The sequence below is a fragment of the Wyeomyia smithii genome, chromosome 2 (genome assembly GCF_029784165.1).
Source record: "Wyeomyia smithii strain HCP4-BCI-WySm-NY-G18 chromosome 2, ASM2978416v1, whole genome shotgun sequence".
NCBI classification, from domain to species: Eukaryota; Metazoa; Arthropoda; class Insecta; order Diptera; family Culicidae; genus Wyeomyia; species Wyeomyia smithii.
This window is the reverse complement of record NC_073695.1, coordinates 62,073,373-62,092,275: the sequence shown is the minus strand read 5'-3', so window position 1 is coordinate 62,092,275 and position 18,903 is coordinate 62,073,373. Positions and strand designations below refer to the sequence as shown.

Sequence of the window (18,903 nt, the reverse complement as noted above, 5' to 3'; positions counted from 1 at the left end):
GTGCTCTTATGGAATCGTTCAGCATTGTAGATTTAGTAAACTTAGCTAGATTTATCCTGAATATTGTAAAAAAAAACATTTTTTACAACGCTTCCATATGAATCACATTATCATGAATGAACGTAGCCGTAGCCCGTCGTAGTAGGTTACCTAGATGTCCGCTGTAGTTGTTTACGTGCAAATATGGTAACCTAGGCAACCACTGCAGTGCTGTCGATTTGTGTCAATTATTTCGGAAATTTAGGATTTGTAGAAATTCATCTCATATATTTCTACTAATTCAAGCTTGTTTTTGGAAATTGAACATTTCAAAGATTAAAGTATTTTTAGTGTAGTGAGTGATTTTGTTTAGTGATTTAAATAAAAAATGGTCCGCTTGTGATGAAAAAAACTTTGGTTGGCTGCTGAACGAGTTCCGTTGTAGCCGTATAGAACGATGGGCGGATTTTGTTTTCTGAGGTAGGTGATTGAATTAAATGAGTTTTCGAGTGCAGATGCCCGTCTATAAAATCAAATTTAGTGCTTTTAAGTGAGTTTTTGAGGATTATACTTTATGAGAAATCTAAAGTGAACTAAGAAGAATCCATTCCATGGATTAGCAGATTGATTCAGTTAGAAAATATGCGTTTTTTCCTGTTGTCAATTGTGTTTTCATGTTCTATGAGATGAATATATGGGCTGAGATGAATAATGGAGCAGTTCATTAAGTTTCTATCGATTTCGAGAGTGCTAATATTGTTGCATCAGACCTGTCACTATCTAACAAAACGTTATTTGAGAACACCCTAATGCTCAGTTCTTTTCAAAATGGCGTCGAAACAAGGAGCCTTGTGCAAGCGCATTATGCAGCTCTAACTGAACTGCACAAAAAATTCTCATGGAAAAGCTTCAAATGTTTATTATTTTCTTTATTGATGATCAATGATACTCTTCCTGAAAAAATAATCGGTTTATCTTTAAGTACATTTATCCTTTTTTTAAAAGCAGTAGATAAAAATTTAAAATTTTTGTTGTCACCCGTTACCATGTCAAGGAAATATTTCCCAATTTTGCAATGTTTCAATGTTCATTCTATCTATCTTTTGTTTTTTCATTATTCGTGAAAAAAATGTCAAGTCATCCGTCAGTTGCAGTGAAAATGTGTTCGTTTCAAGTTTTCTGAAAATTTATGACTCTAAGTTTTGTTGTGTGAACTGTAATTTTGTAAATTCGATTTGTGTACCGTAGAAAAACTACTACCCCAAAAAAAGCCGGTTCCGGAATGTCTAGAATGGATCAATTATTTTTAACGTTTCATTTTGATAACTCTTGCTAATTGATTTTCGTTTTCGCTTTAGCTAAGGACGGGTGAAAATCATTTGGTCAGATTTTCAGTGAACGATGCGTGTGAAATATTTCATCAGAGTATGACAGCTAGTTACAAGGATGAAAACCTGGTGTGTTTGAGAAGGTTCATTGGAAAAGAAAACTGAAAAAGATTGGTTGTCATATTCGAAGAATTTCGCCAGATGGTTTTCCTCAGTACTGATTCTGGACTCTGGTTAGTTTTTCGATTACCCAAAAAATGTGTTTCCAAAGATGCATATCAAACAACACCATATCGAGCGCGATGATTATTTCTTCATCTTGACAACATTGTCAAATTCCCAAAGCCCCAAAAGAATGCCAAATCTGCTATTAATTGTAACATTTTATTGTTTTCAAAATAAAACTATCACGAAACAAACAACTTAGAAATCGCAGTTGGCTATTCCAAAAACCTCGTAGAAGATGAAATCGTTTCCGTTTCATGTCGAATAACATCATTGATTATAGTTTTGGAAGTATATTCGAGTGTAGTAAAGTGGAGTTGGAGACGAAGCATCACTTTGCAACAGGAAGGAACTTTTCCTTGTTTGTTTACGAATCCTTCCTCACCAGGAAAAGAAATGTCTTAATTTTCAATGTTTTAACTTGTGAAGTGCTTTTGTAAGGCACCGATTTGAATAGCAAGGTAGGGTAGGGAACATATTTTAAGCAGCTTTAGGAACCGCCTGTGTATTCAGACGAAATACTCGAAATGTGTTGGGTGAAACTCAAACAGTAGTATATCAATCTTTTTGCTATCGTTTTCTCTATCAGAACTTGTTTTCAGATTGTAAAACTAAGTTAGCAAACTTTGACAATCGTCAATCAAAGTTACGAATCGAGGGACACTATTCCAATCACCCCGAACCTGTTTTAAGCAGTTTCCATCTGTTTTGCAGGCGTTTTTTTTCAGCACCCGAAGTGGCTCCTGAATGGCTGCAATATAGGTCGATTTATTTCAATTGCAATTGTTCACAGATTTCTTTGTGATTAACGGTATTTCTTATATTCGTAAGACAGCTAGACAATCGAAGTTTTCGTTTCCATCATTGAAATTGTCGATATTGTTCAAAATGCAGGAGTTTGAGGCCTGTTTTCTTCGATTGATTAAAATAGGCGCTACTGCTTAAGCCGTTCCTTACCCTATGTAGTATTGTCATATTTACATGACATGGCAATCAAATGATATATTTAACGATGCGGAAATTTGTGTGCCAGTGGTTGTTTATAAACAAACTTTTTCTCAGCGATCCCGATTTTTGACATACCGTTAAACCGTTATACATTATAAGCTTAACGGTTTTCGTCGTATTGATTTTTTCAAATTTGTGCAAACGAACAGAAACTGTGTGAACACAAATTACACAGTAATGATTGAATAATTCACCTTATAGGACTACAAAATTATATTCTTCCGTAAATTTGCTCTATTCGACGGGGCTTGTAATAAAATATGGTGTGAAACAGTTCGTCTTTCAATTAGAAAAAAATCATTTTGTTCACGTGATACACTCATCAGCATCACCTTTATTTCGGGGTAATAAAGAATAAAATTTATCATTTAATGATAAAGTTTGTACAAAAAAAAACTGAAAAATGACAAACCTTGTCAAAACCCTAGTTTTGACGTGGGTTTTACGTAGCAATACGACGGTGATTAAGTTTTTAGTGCAATTGCTTGTAGTCTGGTGTAAACATCCGCAACTTTTAGCTGCACAAATTTTTCGCTTATGATTTTTATTTTCAACCCGTACATAGTGAAGAAGAAAAATCTTGCCGATCCACCCAGCCGAAGGGAGAAAAAACTTCGTCTTGCCATTTTGTGTCTCGTATCGCCGTCACCATCTTGGATTTCCTACTCCATGACCTGACGGTTTCATCGGAACCGGCTGCCATTCCCCAGTAGGACCGGAAAAAGTTTTTCCCTCTATTTGTTTCCTATTTTTACTTTGTTTTATGCGAGACAGTTCTAACTGGACTGCACAAACGATGAACAGAGCGTTTCTTTCGGAGTGGTTTCCTCGTACCACCAGAAGATAAGATGTTTTCGCTTTCGTCGTGATAAACTACCCTGGAAGTGGAAAGCGGAGGGCGATCCAAACTTATTCTCGCCAACTTGTCGAGTCCAGCGCACCAGCTGTCGATGACCAGGCGAATTGGAAGGCATCGAATGACGTAAATCGAACTGGACGGCAAAAAGCATCAGTCGATGGTAGCACACGAAGCGGTACAGAATGGTGTCACCTTCACCTTCCGCCTCCGCAAAAGGTGGCTTCATTCAGCAGGATGACAGAGCGTGTTGAAGAACAGGCACAGAAGGAACAGCCCGAAAAACAAAGAGCCTCGTTCGGAAAAACAACGTGTTTTTCCGCGTAGTAAATTTTCGCCAGACGCACACCATCGAAACCGAGCGTCCTTCTGTGCACCGTAAAGAATCAAACCTTTCGGTGTCGAGCGAGCAAGCATCACATCAACCACACATACACAACACATATACCCACACTTGCTTCGAAAGGAAAACTGTCGGCGTCGTCATCGTTGTCGGTTACCCGAAAATGCTACACGCTTCCTCAGTGTGGGTGGAAAAGTTCAAGTTCAGTGTATTTTCCTATCGAAATGTTTTCTAACACTCGGCAGAACTTCGTCTTGGGCATACGTACAAGTATTAGCTGTCTGAAAGGGGACACAACGCCACTGATGATTGCACTGCGTTGATGACAGGCGATGATTCTTCCACATGGAAAACACTTCGCCATTCGGCACACGGAAGGTTCTTGTTTTCGGGAAATTTCCTACCAGTTGTTCCAGCCGACGAAAAGCGGTTACACTGGTGGTCGTAGCAACGTCGTCGCAGCCACCTTCAGCGGCGCGCTACTCTTGTGTGCGAACGGCGTTGTTTTTGTTATGATTTTCGGCTGTATTTTCCGTTTTTACGACAACGACTGTAGCGGCGCCGCCATCGTCGCCGTCATCATCGTTGTCTGTACGACCGCAGTCGCAGTCGTTGTCGAAATTGTCCTGGTCTACTTCCATGTTTGCTATTTATGGAGATCGGAATGACGGTGAAAACGATGGCAGCAAATCGGTGCAGTGTATCCGGCAGCAGAAACAGACACGCGAAACGTGGAAGACACAGAATAAAAGTGGGCTCTGCTGGGGGTCTTCATCGCACAGTGGTCGGAAAGAACTGAAATCAGGGCGAAATTAACAACTACTAAGGATTGCCTCCTAGATGAACGAGTTCAAAATTTCACCAGTAGGGCGGCGCTATCGCTAACTTCTCAAGGAAGCAACATAGAAGGATAATGTCTAAAGAAAGTTTGTAGAGAATAGTATTTTGAGAAACTCTTCCTTGGATATAAAGTTAGTACCTGATGTATTTTTTGAGAAATTTAGCAATTAATCTCAAAAAACATGATTTACGGCTACTTATAGCATGTTTAAGAAGAAAAACCCGAAAAATCTCGAATTTCACGATCTAGGTATATCAAACAAAGTTAAGGTATGCGTGATGGCTATTAATATTTGAGTAGTTTGAATTTTAATTTTATGAGTGGCGTTCTAAGCTAACATTGCTTGCTAAAAAATAGCCGCTTGCGCGTCGAACGCTCGTTTTTGTTTTTGATATTGTGAACGTTTCGGCAAAAATTGCTCAGAAAACTTTTTTGTTCCTGTCTCTATGAACACGAGGGAACATTTTAGTCTTTGAATGAGCGCGGGTATCGGCGGGGATACCATTTAAAACTCTACATAAAGTTAGAGTGCTAAGTATTTCATTATACTTATTTTGTGGAGTGCTTATTTCCATGAAACAACTTGAAAAGGATATCTGAAGTTGTTAGAATGCTAGAGTCAGGCTTTCTAATCATTTAGACATTATTGTAACAGTCATTACTACTTCTGCATTCTATAATAAATCACCTGGGAAAACAACGTGAAAATAAAGAAGTCGTAAGTGAACAAGAAGCCTACTTTCTCAACTACGTTAAATGTATGACAACATTAATAATCAGAACATTCTGATGATTTTTCACTAGCTTAAACCCTGCAGAAATGATTCCCGAAGGCTATCGACATACTGAGGCGTCAAATGAAGCGAAGCAAGAAGCGTCGCAAAAGCGTCCGAGCTACTTCTTCGAACGTCTATATGAAACGCTCAAACCGGTCATACTCAAGCGGCAACGACGCGTCGGTAGAGGCGGCGAAACAGAACGAGTAGTGTTTTGACGCGCGTATACTCACGCGGTAATACCTTGTTCAGACAAAATCTTTCATCGCAAGGTGCTTTACATTTGCTTTGTTTTGGTTTGGTTATTGAAAAAAAGCAAATAGAATACATTTTCGGTTAACAAAATGTTAAAATGTTTAAAAAATGTTAGTGCAGTAATACCATGTTCAGACTAAATCTGATATCGCCAGGTGCTTTTTATTCGCTTTATTTGGTCCTCAATATAGAAAATATCGGGAAAAATTTTCATGTCGTCAGGAAAATAACACTGGTATTTTTGATTGATATTGCATGCCTAACATACTGAACAGATATCATAAACTAGTTGAACGTTACTCGGGGTCAGCGGGTTTAAAATTTAGAATAATTTCTTATATTTTTTACTACGTCTGTAGCGCAACTGACTTCAGAAATATTATTTTTCTTCATAAAAAAAATCTCCATGTTTACTAAAAACGTGATTTACTGTGCTTGAAGAAGCAAACAAATCTTCATTGGACGAATTCATATTTCCTTTAAACGAAACCGCTGCTGGAATCTAGGAATATGACAACACAACGCATTTCCGACGCTCGCTCCAGTATGTCATAGGAAGCTTCACCCAACGCTTCTGTTTATTCCGCTTCTAATACGCTCAACGCTTCGCTTCATTTGACGCCTCAGTATGTCAGTAGCCGAAGAGGGCTTGCTCGATGCATCAAGTTGAAAAATTGACTTTTTTCCGACTATATGCAGTTCCAGACCACTGTGCATCGTCGTAAGTACCGAGGCCCCATGGCGGAAAGCAGGCAAATTTGCGAATGATGAGTCAGATAGAGTCGGTGGTAGATGTTTAGGATAAACTGTATGACGGTTATGGAATGGATGAAGCTTTTAAGGTTTTTTACTAGAATCGTGCCTTTTGTCATTAATTTCTATTCACACAGGGCACTGCCGTGATGCCCAATAAAAAATATAATCTGGCAGTGGCAAAAGACTCTCTAATTAGTGTAAATAAACCAATTAATTTTACAAAGTTTCATGTAATTATCTTTGATCTGCGCCTTTCGTTCAGAATTTTATAGCAATCGCTATGAAAACCAAGTTCTAAATGAGGCTCAATGAGCCGGATTAATACACCACAAGACTCAGTTGGACGATCCAAGCATTTTTTATGCATGTGTTTGTCACGTCACACTATAGAGTTATAATGTTCTGCAAAAGTTAGCTTAGAGACTAGGCTCACTCCTCAGTCTTGCATTTTCGTACGATTTGGTTTCCTAGAGATGTTACAATATGTGTCAGGTTCAACCCTTATTGATACGTCTTAGCTTGCAGATTGGAAGATACGTTGTTGAACATTTCAGGAATGAATACAGACAACTTTCGTAAAAGATAAACTAGATGGGTGATTTCTTTTTTTTTTTTTTAATTTTCATTAGTTCTCCTCCTCCTAACCAAAAAATACTCATAACGTCAGATGAACATGTTTAACATTCCCCTGTCAGTTCAACAACATGTCAACTAATTTACGTTAGAGTTGCGAGATCATGATTTCACAAAATTGACTACTGCAAGCACCTAATTATTCTATTTTTAAACACAATTTTCCCATAGCGAAATCGCAATCGCATCGTTGCAACCGTTTGTTTCTGGTTGCATTATTGCAGTGCAAAAATTTCAAGCTCTCTTGACACGATTCCACCGACGGTGCCATCGAGGAGAACGAGGAATAGGAAGAGGTCGGATTCTTTCCACGACCAAACATTTAACAAATAACTAATTACAAACTGGAAACACGAGAGCCCTCTTGTGGCGCAGGTTCCTTTCATTACGAAATCCAATCTCCATCCAGCGGTAAGCGCAGAACATATAGCTGCAGAATACGTCGTTCGGTTACCTACCGAAAAGAGTGTCGTATGTAGGTCAACTAGGTCTTAATCTCTTGTTACGAATCTTGCCTGAATTTATGTACAAAAGCACTCCAGGTTTTCATTTCGGAAACAGGGTGGACAAGCTCGACTTGTGTTTTAACAGTTCGGTGGATGGCTTTATACAGCGAATGCAATGAATTATTCCGCGCTATTTCCGTGTTTTTCTTTCTCGTCTGTTTAGCACTTTTAGACATCCCACACGTATGTGTACCGAAATCGATTTCCCGCCAATAGAACAACTATCGATAAATCTCTTTTTGCATTTGTTATGCCCAGTTTTATCTGCGTGCGTGACGATTCCCGCATATCAACAACAAAAGCTCACATCACAGTCCATCAAACCGAGTCAGGTTACTGTACCAGCCGTTACCTTCCCCTACTTGAACTTCGCCTCTTTGTGCCGGCACAATCTGATTATGGCTGATGATTTCGTGATAAAAAGGTGTTGAAACCATTCCGGTACTCTTTTTTACAAATTTTTTCTCCCTTTCCCTTTCTTTTCACAGATGTGACTGTGATAACGATGGTGCAGGGTTCCGCGGTCCAACCAGCAGCTGTCAGTGACTCCCCCGGGGCAATACTTTTCTCCACGTGCTTCGATGAACGTGATTAAAAGTGCCACACCAACCGCTTCATTTTAACCTACCTCCACCGTACGTATCACACACACAAAAAAAAAAAGCTGGCAGAAAATCAATCGAAAATCGAACCTCCTCCCACCGTCGTCACTCTGCAAAAACTGCGATTTACTTTATCCGTTTTCAGTGGCCAAAACGTGCGACGCAGGCCGCCGCGCAGAGTGGTCGCTGTACGGTCGAGCGGAGGAAAAACCGGAGCAAAGCAAAGCAAACATAAGGTTCATTCACTTCCAGCAGGTCATTTATAATACCACGACGATGCTTGAGCGACGTCCCAAAGTTTCCCTCCTGCCCCGTTCTTCGAGCAACCATCACCCAACCTCGAAAGGTTCCTTCTTTTTCTTTGTCTCGGGATCTGCTGATGGGTCCTTCACGTTTTTTTCGACAATTTTCGGCTCATTCGTCTTTCGATTCCGTTCTGGCTATATTTTCTCATGCCTCAGCCATGCCGTCGTCCAGGTGTCTCAATTTTCTCCGATGATCGCACATTCAAAAACGGTCCGTCTGGCAGAAGCTTCCCCTTCCCGCCCGGATCGCGATGTTGTTGGGAAAGTCCACGGAGGGACGGACGGAAAACGCAGAGTTTGCCTGCTTCCCTTCGCCGCTCTGTGTCTCGTCCGCATCAGAGCAAGTACAAGAGCCTGATGATTTTTCTTTTCGGCTGGCTCTTTGAGTCAGAGCTCTTCTTGAAGAGCTTGCGCTATCGTGGAGTGATTTTTCTTTCGTTCATCGGCCCCTAATCTCCAGTTGGATTCCTGATTTCGGGCTACTGGGGTAATGAGGATTTTCGCCGAAAAGGCGACGGTTGACAGATTTTACCTATTTTTCCGGGAAAAACTCCGGGCCGGGTTTCGGCTTTTAGTTTATTAGGTGAAGAAACCGAAATTATTGATGCGGGATATGATTGAATGATTGAAGTGCGCTTGGAATATTCTTCAATAAACTCGATATCAGATCCGGGGATAGAAATAGCCATTACTTCTCACTCACATATTGTGGTTTATTACTAAAAATTCATTTTTTGCTGTTCTAGAAACGGTCCATAAAGTTGTTACACAAAAAGAAATGAATGAGGTTTACTCTTTTTGGCCTAAAAATGTTTCCGAAGTAGGAAATTGGCGCAAATCAAGCGTACTTTTGTAAATCTAAATAAATCTAGTACTTCCAGTGTCGGGACCGTGATAAATTCTACTCAGCAACGTCAGCCAGACTATAAATATATTTTTTGCTTTAATATCTAGTATATTATTACCCTAGCAAGTATGCAAAAGTAAGGTGGTGATATTGAAAATAAATTATGATATCAATCGCCCGAGCATGGTGTAGGGAGAATTTGACTAGTTTTCTCGATGAAACCTAGTAGCCTCTTAGCTCCCTGGACCTTAATCCTCTGAACTTTTATGTATAGTCGTACAAGCTGGCCAAGCAGAATGAACATAAAGTGAGCACTATGGGCTAATTTGAAAAAGAAACTTTTTTCCAAGATCTGGGACGAAAAGCTGATGGACCAGGTGCGTGCCGCGTGCGATTCATTTTAGACGTCTCGAGCTCGTGATAAAGCACAAAGGGGGTGTGCTCTCAATTAATATGTCATAAAGGTTCTCAATAAATACTGCTTGAATTAAAATTGATTCAGGAATGAATATCTTGTATTTCCATTTTTTAACACATTTTTAAAGTGTATTCGAACTTAGTGAACACCCTGTAAACTGCAATACTTTGTTATGTAACCATTGTTTTCAGCTGCAGCTGCATATTATTTTCGTTTCAAAAAGTCCAGCCCTCGAATCACGAATTATAGACTATATTTCTGTTACATTTTTTGGCTTAGTCTGATAAGCATCCTGTTTGACATTGCCCCACACATTTTCAATAGGGTTTTAGTCCGGAAACTGCGCTGACCACTTCATAAGTTCAATCTTATTCTGGTTAAACCACGTCTTAGCACGTTTGTTCGTATATTTTGGATCGTCGTCTTGGAACTCTGTTCACTTTAGTGGTATGTTCTCCTCAGCGTATGGTAATATAACCTCACAAAGTATCTTATGGTAACCACGACATCTTTTACTGTCATAATTGTGTACTGCGGTTGGTACTTCGTGCTGGGTGGAGGTCTAATGCACTGACGACAGCCTTTCGATCCAAACAGAATTGTTTTGGGCTCATCCGTACATAAAATATGAAGCCATTTTTCTTTGGGCTTATTAGTATGTGTTTTTTAGCAAACTTTAGGCGATTCAAAATATGAAGTTTTGTCAACAATGGTATCTTCCAAAGACGCATAGTTTAGCTTTTGACAATCATCGTCTGACTGTAACAGAGCTTACGGTCAAGTCCAGTTTATCAACTTCAACTTTGATTGGAATCGTACTTGACTGCTATTATTTTGAAATTAAAATGTTTAAAAAAAAATGAGTTTTGAACGGTAGATGTCACTTTTCTATAATCATATGGTTTGTAAATAACATCGGCGACCCACACGTGAATGATAATAATTATATTGGAAAAGTATTAAGCGCTGCTATTATTTTGAACACAACTGTAGAAACTAGTAGTTCACAAGTACAAGTTCAACACAAATAGCAAGCAGTTAATATTATATACTGGTTTTATATTGCAATTTTGTGGAAAAAGTGAAATCACCATGATGAAAGATAAAAATAAAACAAATGAACTACTTTCAAAACGTTTTCTAGGCTCTTATTCTCGACGTACAGAGTGTCACTGTGAAAATGCTACAAACATTTGAGTGTCTCTTTTCGCATCGGGAGGCCTACCCTAATAATTGAGTATTGTGACACATGTTCATAGTTCACGTGTAAGTGAGGTGAAAGGTAGTGTTTTACTTATTTAGAGGAAAATGGTCAATGGACTCCAGTAGGGAACAAATCAAGATTTTGTATCTTGCCGGAATAAGTAACATACAAATCAGGAGGAAACATCACATCTGAATTTGAGCAGATTATTCGTAAATAGGACCATCAAACGATTCGAGGAAACAGGCCTGGTTGTTACCAAGCAGAAACTGGGTAAAAACGGAGTGTGCAGACTACAGTGGTGATCAAAGCGGTTGAAGAACGTATTCAGCGAATTCCCGCTCGGTCGGCAAAGAAAATGGCTCGTGAAATGAACATGAGTCATAACACTACGCATGAAATAACCAAAAATAACCTTCGATACGATGCCTTCAAGAAACAAAAATTTCACAGATTATCATGCAGAAATATTTCCGGCAGGGTTGCCAGATCTCGATTGCTATTGAAAACGCACGCTGCTCACAACATATTTTTTGCAGATGAAATATTGTTTACGTTGGAGGCTATTTTGAACAAGCAGAATGATCGTGTGTATGGAATATGTCTTCGTGACATTCCAATCGATGAAAGAGGAGTGGAACGATTTCAGAATGTTTCAAGTGTGATGTTTTGGGAAGCAATATCCAACAGAGGATAGTTTCCACTGCTATTCATCGACAAGTGTGTGAAAATTTATAAGGAGTACTATTTGCAACAGGTCATTAAAGACCAAAAATTCTGTTTCCAACAAGATTCAGCGCCAGCGCAAAAGGCATTTATGGTTCAGAAATGGTGCAACGGAAGCACCTCTGAATGGGCCGCATCCTCTCCCGATTTTAATCCATTGGACTTCAGCATTTGGAAGTACATGCTCGGAAAACTGGCTGAAGTCAAACACAGGACTTTGACCTTTTAAAACCCGTTTAGTGCGAACCTGAGATGAAATGCCGACCGAAGTCGTGCGTGCGGCTTATGATAATTTTGCCAATTGTTTTCAGGTCGTAACCAAATGCAAGAGCGACATATTTCAACTGTACCTCACTACTCTAACATGATGTTCAAAAAGAACCAGTGGAGAAGTATTCATTTGTTTTAATATTATGGCATAAATGAAGTGTATCACTTTCACGGTGACACCCTGTGCATAACGATTATACTCAAACAAAAAATGCATGACTCATTTTTGCACTTTATTGCATGGGTAAATATTGATGAAATTTTGGGGTAAAACTAGATTAGAGTTAATGTTAATGTTTACATGAGCAAAATTTCGCAGCGACCTGTCAAGTGGTTATCGAGATGGCCTTCAAGCAAGAAGTGCTTCGACAAAAAATATAAGTGGGGTAGTAAATAATCCAGGTCAGTTCTACAGGAGCTTAATCGAACCGATAAACAGAATATGGTGACCGTATCTCGCGCCAGAAAGTTGCACCATGAGTAATAAACGCTGAGACCATGACATAGTAAGCGCGAAAGGTGTCGCGATTCGATTAGCCTTGCCGTGGGTTAACAGCCTTAAGCAGAGCTACTGTGGTCCCCGTGGTTCTGTGGTTAGCGATGTCGGTCGGCTAGCTCTCCCACACGGTTGTGGTATCGGGTTCGATTCCCGATCGAGTCGAGGATCTTTTCGAGCTGGAAATTTTCTTGACTCAGCACTGGGGCACGGTGTATCGTTGTACTTATCCTACACATGCAAAATGTGCCAAAAACAATATCGATAACGAATTCTCTCAACTAATCTAGTTGATCGAGACTGCTATTAGCCCCTAGGCTAAGCGTGCGAGATTGTTTAAGCAGAGCTATACATTTAACAATGGCAAGGCAAATCCTTCGCGACGCTATTCGTGCTTACTATGTCATAAGCCTGAGACGTACATTAAAGTAGACGCCAAGCAGATCCCCGACATGGAGTTTTTGGTCGGAAAATTCTGCCTGGTTGTTTCGGAGTCGTATCGGAAGAGTAAGGTCGACAAATGCACCTAGTATGCCCTTTTTCCAGTACCACGAATGTGACACTCTGTTTTGGCCACATCTGGCATCGAGCCATTGCCTGAAACCGGTGATGGAGTGGTACGAAGTCAACGTTGGTATTTTTGTGACCAAGAGCTTCGCTCAATAGAAAGAAATCTGAGCAAAGGTTGTTGAAGACATGCATTTCTTGGTTAGTGTGTTTTGGGTTTTTTTAAGGCCATTGAGCTGGTCTACTAATCACTGCTGAGAATTTTCACTATCATTACATTCAATGATCTATAGTCATTCCCGTGAATTTTGGGCCCTACTCACTAACATTTTTTTAATAGACTTAAATGAGTTTTCTCGTAAACATAACAAACAAACTTTAACGTTAATTGACGTTTGGACATCTCGGTTAGGGGCACCAAATGTTATAGGAATGGTTAAGAAGCGTTAACTATTTTGAGCAGCAGGGCATTCGCTTTTGTCGACCAGTGTAATCTACTACCCATGCATACGATAATATTAATGATACCAACCAACCGATAAACACCGACCGGATAAGTATTAACACTCGTGTTGAGACATTGATAGCCAAAAATTAAAATCAAAACATAAATGGATAATCACCGAAACTTCTCTGTATAGCATTTTCGAGGCTTTTGATATTCATTCCTCTGTTCTGTCATTGAATATGGTAAACGAAATTCATGCATCGTTGTAATGAGCATTGGTTGCTAAGATGCCTTAGAAAATAAATGTGCTGACACTGAAAATATCGATAATCTAAAGGCTCTTATACACTCTTTGACCAAGCGTCAAATATTTATCACTTTCTGACAGATAAAAATTTGGTCGAAGATAATTATTTTTCAGTCTCCAATTTTTACAAACATGGGCAAACAACAATCATGATGTCAAATAAATTTGACCATTATGTCAAAAGGTCAAATAATTGACCACTGGTCGAAGAGTCTAATACAGGCTTAAGGAACTGCTCCTCATCAGTCGGCTTCATAAAAATCGATAATACTATGCAATCGTTTGGTTTGGTATTAAAGAACATTGTGTGAAAATTCTAAAGCCTAACTCAAAGTTGTTTCGGTGACACAAACCAGGGAACCCATTTTCTTACTGAATGATTTTACGATTTCTGATGCAAGTAAGAAAGAGATGTCAGATAGTTGTTTACGAAATAAGCGCATACGTTTGTGTGGACTGACAAAATTTACGGTGCGCTTAGGTCAAAACCAAGCGAACAAAGAAGGGTTTTGACAGCAGTTAGGTTGTAACTGGGGTTGGCAATAAAAAATAATGATATTCGCTAATTAATATGTTACTTTTTCGCATATAACTTTTTTCGTTCCTATGTATATATGTATTTTCTCTGCAATTACTTTTTAGACCGTTTGTCTAAAACAAGGTTGGTCTGATACCGAGCGTATGTATGAAAAGAGAAAAGTTGTTACATGTTGTGTAACATATTATGAAACGGTTTGATAAAAAAAACCAGGCACAGGAAAAAACTTTTTTACGCTCTGTGGAGATGAAGAGGGAACGTTGCTGAGGCTAGTAACATTACATATTTTGCCACTCTAAGGTAATTAATATCGTAATTTTCAGTGCTTCGCTCGTAAGTTACATTCTGGATGTTTGAAAATTGTGAGCAAAGAATGCAAGATATTGAGCAAATAATTTATAATTGAGTCATGTAAACATTGTAATCAGAAGCATAGGTTTTTTCAGTTAGTCTGAGAAGAACGAGATTAAAGACGCTCAAAATGTTTTGGAAGACAACAATCAAATTCCTGAACTTTGATAAGTACAGTAAATTTCTACAGAATTTTAGAATTACTCTCGAGCTTCATACCCAGAACGTGAGACATTATTCTCCGAAAAGCATTACTAGCTAGACGATTCAAAGTCGCTACTTCCAATCAAAGCAGCAGATACGTACTTCAAAAACACGATTCCTGCATTGGAAGCAAACGAATCGCCAGCCCTGTAAGTGGCGAAGCAGACATCATGCCTGTCCCGCCGGATTCCTCGGTAAAACCAGGGCACACGAAACCCGTCTGTCCGCCGCAGGATGCAGCGAATTTCGACTCACGTAACACAAAGTTCGTGAGAAGCTTCCCATCCTTTCCATCCTGTTCATCTTCTCTCGGTAATAAATGACAACAGACAAAAAAAAAGTGCACCCCGAGAGCGTATGAACGGTAAACCGAACAGACACAACACAGCTTACACGGGTTCTGGCAGGGCATTGCTTTTTGGTGCAACGGTAACGTAATACGTATTTTCCGTATCACTTCCCCGCTCACTCTTGCTCGTGCAGTTCCCGGCCGGGGCCCCGGACTATCCTGGAGACACGATTGCATTCGAGTCGAGCATATCCGGATCAACATTGTCACCGAATTCTGACATCGAGAACGTAATCGAACGAACAGACACAGTTTTCCAGTTGCGACCGACCATGGGAGGAGTTTAAATACTAAAATAGATTTTCTCCGACGTTGGAAGCAGGATGAGCGATAAGTTGAAGGAAAATAAAAAAAATAGCTGAAAGCTTTCAAGTCCTCTATAAACGTGGCTTTCGAATGCAGCAGATGTGTGCTGTTCAACAAGAAGGTGGCATCAGTAAATACTTATTCCTTTTTCGGTTGCTTGTTTGTGGTTCGCTTCTCCATCCGTCCGTCCGTTCGTTAGTCTTTGATGCTGGTGGCGTTTCAGCTGTCGCTACCGTCGTCAACGACGTCGCCGAACGTTTTAATATCTAGGATGGAGACGCGTGGTTCAGCACTGAAAATCCAATAAAATATATATGCGGAAATCTTCCGAACAGTTTTCACTCCACCAGACACGTCACTAAATTTGCTTCAATCACACTAAATTCTTTCTAACGATAAACGCAGCTAAAGTGAGCCAAACTGTTATCACACTTTATCACCAAAATGCATTCTCGCACAATTCGCTACCTCTCTTTTACTCTGCCAGTTGCGTTCCGCACGGTAATGGCGCGCGTTTTGATTAGACACAATTGGTTTGATTTAATATAGGCAACTTCCTTTGTATCATCATGGTTCATTTTTTATCTCTGTACTTAAATATTCCTAACAAATTTTATTCGCGCGCTCTGTTTTATCTGCGTTATCTCTCTCTCACGTAGGCACTCTCTGTTTGTTTTCGGTGAGTTGGCTCATCACTTTTGCTTTATCAATTTTATTGGCACAGTTACGTGTTTCGTTCGTTCCAACGGAACACCGTTTTGTTTCGATTTTTCCGATGGCTCTTATCACTAAACAATCATTGCTTTCTTCTAGTTGCTCGTATCGTATCGCCCGCAATAAACGTACAACGCGCTTCTGATCCTTTGCCCTAATTATCCTCCTGGCGTCATCCGTATGATTCCGGTATAAACTACAGCAGAGCACAATAAAAAAAGCACCATATCATGTTCACAAATCGGTCACAACTCACAGATCAGCACAGAATGCAATCAACAACCACATAAAAAAAACTGCAAATAACAGTTATTCGTCACCAAGAAACAACCACAATAACAGAAAAAAGCACACATTGCATAAAAAAAAATAGAAAGCGCAGTAAACCACCAACGCTTCCAGGCTCTAATGAGGAAACCTTCTTTACCTTTTCACGGAGTCCGCAACACCGATACTGTCACTCGACGGAAAGATACACAACAACTGAGCACGATAAACATCGAGGGACTCGGTACGACCGTGTGCTGCTGCTCCTGACTGACTGTCCCTTTGCAATACGAACGACCGCAAAAAACGCCGCCTCGCCACGGCACACAAGCATAATCATCAGCGTAGCATAAAGGCAGCATAACATACACAGTCTACGTCTGTCTATCGTCCACTTGCACAACAAATCCGATGAAGGTGTGAGTGTTCGAGTCGCGTCGAGCAAGCTATGCTCCTTGCTGCTGCTTGTTACAAAGGTACAGTTGTGTTGTGCAAGCAATACTCATACGTTGACAAGCGCATACATACACCAATAGGAAACACAACACTATCCAATGTCCTTCCAGGCCGATCCCGACACGCAATACACCGACGGTACACGGCACAAACCATAGAGCAGCGATGGCAGAGTGTGCTCTCGCGCTTCTATGGAGGTTTGAAGTCGAAGAAAGGTGCGTGCAAAGACGACGACGACGATGAAGCATAATTATAATCGAAACACTCACACAGCTAGCGTTGAATAAATTGATACGCTGGATGAACGGTGGTTGTAGGTGACTAGTGGTAATGATACTAGTAGGACCTATGATCGGGATGATCGGTGTTCAGCGTTTTCAGCCGATTATCGAAGATTGTCCTTGCGTTCGCGTGTTTCATGTTGCGGATAGGGTGGTGCGATGTTTCAATATTTTGATATTGGTTGGTTTTTTCACATTCAATCAATCACATTTTTGGTCAAAATTACTTTAGATTATTCTGTTAAAATTCAAATATATTCAACTAAAACTTAAAATCTGTTGGAATTTTAACAGAATTTCAGCATTTTTTTTGATTTTCGCTTTTTTCAGAAAAGTTGGGTCCATGAATTAAATGTTAAAAGTTATTTGAAATTGAAAATAGTTTTGAAAAAATCAACTGAAATTTGCCGCAGTTCGAAAATATATTTTAATCTTTCTGAAATATGAAGAAAATAGTGGTGAAACTGCGACGACGTTAATCGGAGAAACATTCCCTAAAGATTACAATGGACCACTTTCCAGAATGAACCAATTTTAAAAATTTCCCTGAAGCCTTCTGAGAAATGGTCTATTCTGGGGATGATATTTCAGAGAAATTATTTTATCTTATACTAGACTAGAGTATAAACAAAATTTCAATTTAAACTTACAAGGAATTTGGTCGAAACTTCGTCTTTAAGATGCAGTGGGACACAGGACGTGGCGGTCAAAGCGGGTTGCCGAATTGACTTGAGCGAATAAAGTTTATTCTTCATTTCAGCACCAATATTCACATGGATTGATGGATTACTATCTTCATATTGTTCCAACAAAATATCGAATCAGTTACTCACTCAACAAAATATTGAAGCAGTTCATACCAAAGAAGTCCTAGATGTAGATACATCAGCTACTGGCATCACTCCGGTGGATTCCTTTATTTCCGTCGCGTTCAATGAAACCACCATTGTGTCTTTCCCGGTTTATCTCTCCGGTTTGTACACAAATGACTTCCAGCATCCAAATGTTTAGTAAACAAAAGTGGAAAATTGTTGCCCTGCACTTTAAATTGGCAAAAATGAAATATTAGAGTTTGAGATTCATTTTTGTTAAGCCTGGAGGTGCATCAAAAGACGGCAGAGTATATACTCCCGTTCACCCAGTGTAGTCTAAGGCACTAGCCTTGGCTGTTCTATATTGCATTATATGAACGTGTTTAAAATTCGCAAAATTTTTTGGCTTATAGCTGCCCTTATTTGAGCAAGTTACGACAAATTATACAAATAACTTAAAAAAACTCATAGAGCTGATTGCAGCTAAGAGTAACGCCATAAGCTTTTAATTATTCAATAAATCAGCGCGAGATAAGCGAATTAATTGTATTTTCCTATAACTCATTATACAGGTCGGACTCGATTATCCGGAACATCAAAAAAATTTCATTCCGGATAATCGAGTTTTTCGGATAATCGAATCACAGAAAAAATATTCAAATTTGCTATTAACGAACATGAAATAAGTTTTTCCTCTTTCTTATTGTACTTTTTTGATTCAGTGGCATAACCAGAAATCATTTCTGAGGCGAAAAGTGGTAAATCTTGAGAAGCAAAAAAGATAAATTGGACATCGATTATTTTCACTTATATTGAACGTGTCCCAAACATGCCGGAAGTAACATAAATGGTCTCAGCAAGGATGGAAAAAATCGTATCGCATAACAATCATTCGGGTATCATTTCTGAACGTGCTATTTATAAGCTTTCAATCCTAGCAAACCATCGCTATTAAAAGTTACACATTCTCACGCATGCAAGAGACAACT

General features: G+C 39.5%; 1 protein-coding gene across 4 annotated transcripts in view; it reads right to left on the bottom strand.

The window, feature by feature from the left end:
* Window positions 1–16,681, bottom strand: part of LOC129725958 (methylcytosine dioxygenase TET) — a 296,289-nt gene extending 279,608 nt beyond the window's left edge. For 3 of the 4 annotated variants that reach the window (XM_055682423.1, XM_055682425.1, XM_055682426.1), the window contains exon 1: window positions 16,526–16,681. The gene's annotated coding sequence lies outside the window, so the exon portion shown is untranslated. Of the gene's footprint in view, window positions 1–15,852; window positions 16,356–16,525 lie in introns of those variants that run through there. The other variant, XM_055682424.1, reaches the window with a different exon arrangement.
* Between the last annotated feature and the right edge of the window lie 2,222 nt (window positions 16,682–18,903).